Here is a 7,282-nt window from a genome sequence, read left to right as displayed (position 1 = left end):
GGAACGAGGGCAAATAATAGGGACACAAATGCAGCCTGACAGTATATATCATTACCAGCTGATGGACAATAGTGAGAGGAGTATGAATGTATTACTAAGAAAAGCTTTGTGGCATGGTACCTAAGGAATTGACAAATGAAAGCTAAAATGAAATTTCAAAAAAATGCTGGGGAGGGCATTTGCAGTTTTGACGATGACCAAGACCAAAGCCCATCATTTTTTATAAATACTTAATTTGATTCTGTTGTACATCAAAATGCACTTATTAATGATCAATCTTTCAATATTAACATTTGCTTGCGTGTTCCAAAGACTAAACCAGAGGACCATAGTAGATATGGAATTTCAGAATGTAGAAGCACTCAGGGAGCAGTGGGAGGTCGTAGGAAAGGGATTGGGTGCACTTTAATAGGTGTGACATTGGGAGAACTTTTACAACAGCAAGAGAGCATTTCAACAGCCAAGGGTCTGAGGTGGAGTGGTTCAGAGGGCAGAACGTGGCTTGCAATTCCAGCCACCAAGTTGCAAAGGGAAAATGGCTGTGGCTGCCTAGCCAGAGAGTTTCCAATAGACTCAATTGCTATACATGGAAACAAGATAGTGCTGTGGAAATTAACAACAGTGAATTTGTCACAGATTAGACATGTGGACTTTAATGATGACAATGTACTGTTCCTGAAATGGTTTGGAAAATAGTTTGATTGCAATAGAGTTGGGCAGGAAGTGAATTGCAATTTCTTTGCTTGTGAGTCCAGCCCTTTAACTATGTAACAAATATTCAAATTAATTATAAAAAACTTTCCTTCTGACATACTATTTTGATCTCTATTCCGTGTTTATGTTGCTTTTGTTTTAGTCTGTAGCTCCAAGTCTCTATTCTTCACTCATTAATTCTCTCCAGCTTTTCTCCTTGAGAAGGACACTGAGGAACACCAATGATCCTTTGTTTGAATTTTCCATTACTTTTTATCTTTGGCTTCTTTTGAGGTTTTGCCCAGTTTTCCTCCCCTTTCTTGTATTCTGTTTCTCTGTTAGGTCCTAACATCTGTAAAGGTATCTCTAGTCAAATGTACTGCTTTGCGTGGGTGTCACTAGAGATTGAACTGGTTTCACACGTCTACAAAAGATTCATTTAGATCTGAAGACTGAAGCCCATTTGTCTCAAAAAGCCTTTCAACTTTAAATAAGCTTTGTCAAATATTTACATCTCTAACAATGCACTTGATTACTGACAAATAGAGTGAAATCCAAAAAGAATAACATTCTTTTATAGCAGAAAAAGGGATTTAGGTGGCCCGACAGGGTTCTTGAGGAGGGGTTGAGAAGGGGAGTTTTGGAGTCAAGGGCATTGGGGGGTGGTTATTAGCCCTCTTTCTGATGCTGGGAGCCTAGGTCGGGCACAAAGCCTCCTGGGAGTTGCTGACAAACCCAACAGTGTTAGCTGGAGAGCCTTCAGTTCGGAAGCATGGGAAAGCACTGCAGCTCCCATTTAATCCCTGAGCCACCACTGAATTGCAGTGGGCTCAGGGATGATGGGTGTCAATTGGCTCATTAATGAGTCTACTTGACACATTGCCGGCATCAACCACTTCCGCTTTCTGACTTAATCACGGGAGGTTTTGCAGCCACCAGGGTCTCTCCTATGGCTAAGTGGACCTGGTTGCAATGGTGCCCGGCATGACAGCCTGCATTAAATCCAACCCAAGATATGACTACACATGGTTCATCTCTATGTAGTCCCAGCTCTGTTCTACATAACAAGCAATGCTGCACATGATACCAGACATGCAAGAATTCTTTCATGACGCAGGAATTGGACTGTTCATACCTGACATTGGCCAGGATGTTATAGCCCTCCATGGTGTGTCTCCCCACCACCCCGGCCTATGCAGCCAGCAATTGAAATCTCCATTCAGTTCAGCAGGACCGTAATATCCCACAGGCGGGAGGGGCCGTAAAATCCTGGCCATGGTAATCTCAAGCAGATGCTGGGGGGTGGGGGGGTTTGTGGTGGGGGGCGGGGGTGTTTGGGGTGAGAGGTGGGGGCGGGTGCAAGAGAATCGGCCATGCACTTGGAAAGGCTTGTCAATAGTGAGCATTCTTCCGCAGCTGAGACTGTTCAGCAGCAGTTCCATTGATGTGCTTGAAGTTGGACCTCTGAAGTTTTTCTGCTCACTCGAGCAGTGCAAAAACATGAAAGTGCCGCCAAATGCTCCAGGCATTTTCATCGCTCAGGCACACACTGCAAATTAATGTGCGTTTTAGGGAGCAGCAGAGCAACTGTCAACTGGACAAGTCAGACAATCTCCTTGCGAAAGATGGCCATGGTGCAGACACTGGTGGAAGCCTCACAGCCCCTTGCAATGTCTTTATTAAGGTTTGGGCCAGTGTCCATCATGGTTGAACCTAACAGAGCAGCCTTGCAGTACAGGTTAGGAGAATGCATGCGCCTGAGCTGAGAGCACAGCATGCAGTCCAGTGGCTGAAGCTGCCACCTGTCAGTCACGTGGAGTAGAGCAGAGTGTGGGGGATGGGGGGGTTTGGACAACCAATGAGCGCACTACACACTGGCCATCCAAGTGGTGTCCAGCACTCTCCTGCATGTGTGAAGGGGCCTTCAGACTGGACCAAGAGAGGTTCTTAGTACATCTTTACTAACCCACGCACCTCTCTCTGATTCTACAGGAGGAGAACATCAGGATTATGGAGCCTGGTGATTTAACGGTATGCCTCATGGCTTTCAGAGACCAGACAAGAAGAAGAGAATGACAGAGGCACCTGGCTTGGCAAAGGGAGCTCCACCTCCCTCGAGATGAAGGAGCAGCAGGCCCTGCTGTGCCCACAGCTGAAGATCCACAGCGAGCTGTCACTCATAGGCACCTCACTAGACCCAGGGTCTATAGACGGCACTTGTCATTCCTGCAGATGGCCGAACACCAGTGTTTCCGAACACTGCGCATGTCTAGGCAACTGGTCCGTCTCATATGCCACCTGCTGCAGGATTTGGCATTATAGGGACATGGAGGGCATCCACTACCAGTGGTCATCAAAGTGACCATGGTGCTCAATTTTTACACCAGTGGCTACTTTCAGGGCTCCACAGGTGACCTTTGTGGGATCTCACAAGCCTTCATGCCCAAATGTATCCAGGAGGTCATGGACACCATCTTTGGAAAGGCACAGAACTTTTCGCATTTTGCCCTGGATCAGGAATGCCAGGAAGCAAGAGTGTCGGGATTTGCGCAGATCCCAGGTTTTCCACATGTGCAGGGTCCCATCGATTGCACTCACATGGCACTTAGATCTCTATGGCAACAAGCAGTCAACTACATCAACCACAAGGGCTTCCTTGCGCCGAATGCTCAGCTGGTGTGCGACCATCACAGATGCGTACTGCAGGTGTGCGCACGGTTCCCAGGGAACGTCCACGACTCTGACATCCTTAAGAGGTCTCATATCCCTGACACCTTCCAGGGTCCACAGAGGCTACAGGGTTGGCTCTTCGGAGACAAGGGCCACCCACAGAGGACGCGGCTAATTATAGGTCCCCAGAGGGTGCTGCACATCATCATTGCTTGCTGCACATTCCACAACCTGGAACTACAACAGGGGGAGGATGTGACTAAGAAGGAGATGGAAGAGCAGCACGTCTCTTCCGATGAGGAGGATGTCAAAGGGGATGATGATGATGATGTCTCCGAAGGCGAGGATGCTGGTGATGAGGCCATCACACTGGCCAGACAAGGCAGGCATGCTCAGGAGGCCCTGGTAGCCGCAAGTTTCGTAGAGGATGATGACGAGATGCAATGAGGACAGACCTGACATCCTTACCTTGCATCTGTGAATGACTCCTATGTGGTTGATGGCAGCGCACATACCCTGAGTGCTCAGGCTCATGTGATGGAGACGCAGAGAAGGTCCTAATAGTCGCTAGAATGCAGGAGGATGATGACAACATGCAGTGAGGACACTCCATAGATCTTCACATTGCCACTGTGAACATCTGACTCCTGTCTGGCTGAGGGCAGCTCGCTTGTGCTCTGTGATCAGGGTCATATCATGGAGATGCAGCCGTGAAACTTTAAATGCACCTGATCCTTTGTCAGTCTTCAGCACCTGACCCCTTCAGGAGCACAGCAACACCGGTCAGATGCTGAAGAGATGTGGCGGGGGCGGGTGGGGGGGCAGGGGTGGCGGGGTCAGCCGCACCTCAAAGGTGCTGAGAGAACAAAAAGAGAATGACGGAACTCTGTGACACCTGCCCACGGCATTCTGGCAGCAATGACAAGCACCATCGAGGTGCAGGCATCAGTAATGTGTCAGTGAGTGTGAAGCCAGACCATCACTTTGGTCTGAAGGTTACACACTGCACAGGGAAGAGGCCCTGGACCGAGACACCTGCTTTTATCTTGTGCAGGAACTAAGGTTTTACATCTGAGTGACATGAACACTGCTCATCAAAACAATGAGCCATAGGCAGGGAGACATTCTTGGGAGTTTATTTACAATAGTGAACCTTATGTGCAAGTGATTGACACCCATGCCCAGGCTGTGCAACTACATCTTCTTAACGGCTTGGCCTAAATGGCCAAGTGGTTATGGTACTGGGTTTGTAACCCTAAGATCAAGAGTTCAAATCTCACAATGGCAAAACTATGAAACAATGTAACTTCATCTGAAACAGATGGAAGTGGATTTTACTTGGCCTAACTAGCCAAGTGGTTATGGTACCGGGTTTGTAACCCCAAGATCAAGAGTTCAAATCTCACAATGGCAAAACTATGAAACAATGTAACTTCATCTGAAACAGATGGAAGTGGATTTTCATCTGAAACAGATGGAAACAGGTTTGTACTCGAAAGAGTATCAAGAGTTCAAATCTCACAATGGCAAACTATGAAACAATGTAACTTCATCTGAAACAGATGGAAACGTGTTTGTACTCTAAAGAGTTACATATAGATTCCCTGGTGGTCTAGTGGTTAGGATTCGGTGCTTTCACCCCCGCGCCCCGGGTTCGTTTCCCGGTCAGGGAATTAATGTTTGTTGAGTGTGATCACTTTCTATTTAGCTTGGCTTAAATAGCCAAGTGGTTATGGTACTGGGTTTGTAACCCCAAAATTGAGAGTTCAAATCTCACAATGGCAAACAATGTAACTTCATCTGAAACAGATTTGTACTTGAAAGAGTTACAGTTAGTTACTCAGGGAGCCTGAGTTGCTGTGGAACATGGACTTTTAAAAACCTCCCTGGTGGTCTAGTGGTTAGGATTCAGCACTCTCACCGCTGCGGCCTGGGTTCGATTCCTGGTCAGGGAATGTTGATTTATAGAAGAGTTCTGGTATGATAGCCAAGTGGTTATGGTACTGGGCTTGTAACCCCAAGATCAAGAGTTCAAATCTCACAATGGCAAACAATGAAACAATGTAATTTCATCTGAATAGAAACAGATGGAAATGTGTTTAAGTGTAAGGCTCGTTGGTCTAGAGGTATGATTCTTGCTTCGGGATTTTCGTTAAATGATTGTGCGAGAGGTCCCGGGTTCAAATCCCGGACGAGCCCTTGTGTGTTACCACTTGTGATGCATGTTTGCTTGGCCTAAATAGCCAAGTGGTTATGGTACTGGGTTTGTAACCCTAAGATCAAGAGTTCAAATCTCACAATGGCAAACTATGAAACAATGTAACTTCATCTGAAATAGATGGAAACGGGTTTGTACTCGAAAGAGTTACAGTTTCACCACAACCCTGTTAGGGGGCTTGGCCTAAATAGCCAAGTGGTTATGGTACTGGGTTTGTAACCCCAAGATCAAGAGTTCAAATCTCACAATGGCAAACTATGAAACAATGTAACTTCATCTGGAAACAGAAGGAAATGTGTTTGTACTCGAAAGAGTTACATCTTCTTAACGGCTTGGCCTAAATGGCCAAGTGGTTATGGTACTGGGTTTGTAACCCTAAGATCAAGAGTTCAAATCTCACAATGGCAAAAACTATGAAAACAATGTAACTTCATCTGAATACAGATGGAAACGGGTTTGTACTCGAAAGAGTTACATCTTCTTAACCTTTCTAACCCTGCCGCTATGTCTTGGTGCTCCCCGGACATCCACAGCAGAAGTGGAGGTGGCCTGCTGACTGCTACTCCCTATCTGTGACCTTGGCAGGTGTCCTCTGGAGGGCACCTTGCTTTCGGGGTCCTGCTGTGTGGCAGTGGTGCCCTCCTTGACCTGTGGAGCTAAAGCTGCTGGGGTCACAGGGAGAGGGGAATTGGATGGGCCAGTCACTCCCAGAGTCACCTGGGTGGATGACCCTGGGCTGTGCACCTGCTGATCCTCCTCCCTATGAATGCCCGAGCCCGTGGCTGACTTCTTGAGGAGAAGGGGAAGCTGGAGTGAGATCAAATAGCCCCGCACCCCTCTCACTTTGATACTGTTGGAGGCCAACTATGGCATCAGCGATAGAGTTCAGCCTGTGCAGCAGTGCAGGAACGATGTCCTGGACCAAAGTCTCCATGGCGGCCGCCATGCTACCAGTGTTGACCTTGGTGAATTGGCATGCTGGCGCTATCACCTCTGACTGAAGGTGGACGGACTCCTCCATCGTGCCTTGCAAACTGACGAGTGCAGCAGATATTCCTTCCTGATCCTCCCGAGCTTGCCCTTGCAGCTCCAGCAACTGAGGCATGAGTGAGACTGAAGGCTCCTGATCCAATTCGGACTCCGCAGATTTCTGCCCTCCAGCAATCCTCCAAGTGCTGAAAACCTGGGAAGTCCCTGCTGCCGCCTGCTGTGGATTAGACAGTGCAATGTGCTCACCAGATTGTGAACCCGAGGGTACTCTAGAACGAAGTCCCACTGAGGTGTGTATCTCTGCACTGGTGGAGGGTGTGGGTGAGCACTGTGACAGATCTTCAATTAGGGTGCCATCAGATTCTACTTCCGAGGTATCTTCGGGGCTTGAATCGAGGACCTGGGTTGTGGACTCCCTTGGCTGCTTCCCAGGTGTGTCTGCGAAAGCAAGGAGAGATAATTAGTGCATGGCAGGGGGACTGCGGAACAGGGGAAGTGACTCACAGCATGGTGGTCTGATGGGTGTTGCACTGCTGGATCCTCACTTGATTGAGAACCATCGGTGCAGAAACCGTCCAGATTGTCACCGGCCACCTGGATGATTGTATTTTCAAAGTCTGTGAGGAACTTGATGTCAGGCATTCCTCAACCAGTCTGCGACCTCTCTCTATTGTTGTGTGCCAACTTGTCCTGCATGAAGACTGATGGAGA

General features: G+C 47.9%; 3 non-coding genes across 3 annotated transcripts; all 3 read left to right on the top strand.

Moving 5' to 3' along the window:
• Nucleotides 1-4,964: 4,964 nt before the first annotated feature.
• On the top strand, nucleotides 4,965-5,036 carry trnae-uuc. The gene has a single exon. It is a non-coding gene; the product is annotated as a tRNA-Glu (tRNA).
• Nucleotides 5,037-5,246: 210 nt separating this feature from the next.
• On the top strand, nucleotides 5,247-5,318 carry trnae-cuc. Its single transcript has one exon. It is a non-coding gene; the product is annotated as a tRNA-Glu (tRNA).
• A 154-nt stretch (nucleotides 5,319-5,472) lies between these two features.
• On the top strand, nucleotides 5,473-5,562 carry trnap-cgg. Its single transcript is given in 2 exon segments — nucleotides 5,473-5,508; nucleotides 5,527-5,562. It is a non-coding gene; the product is annotated as a tRNA-Pro (tRNA).
• The last annotated feature ends 1,720 nt before the right edge of the window (nucleotides 5,563-7,282 follow it).

Source organism: Carcharodon carcharias, chromosome 22, assembly GCF_017639515.1.
Source record: "Carcharodon carcharias isolate sCarCar2 chromosome 22, sCarCar2.pri, whole genome shotgun sequence".
NCBI classification, from domain to species: Eukaryota; Metazoa; Chordata; class Chondrichthyes; order Lamniformes; family Lamnidae; genus Carcharodon; species Carcharodon carcharias.
The sequence above is the reverse complement of the archived record's forward strand: the minus strand, read 5'-3'. Positions and strand labels throughout refer to the sequence as shown.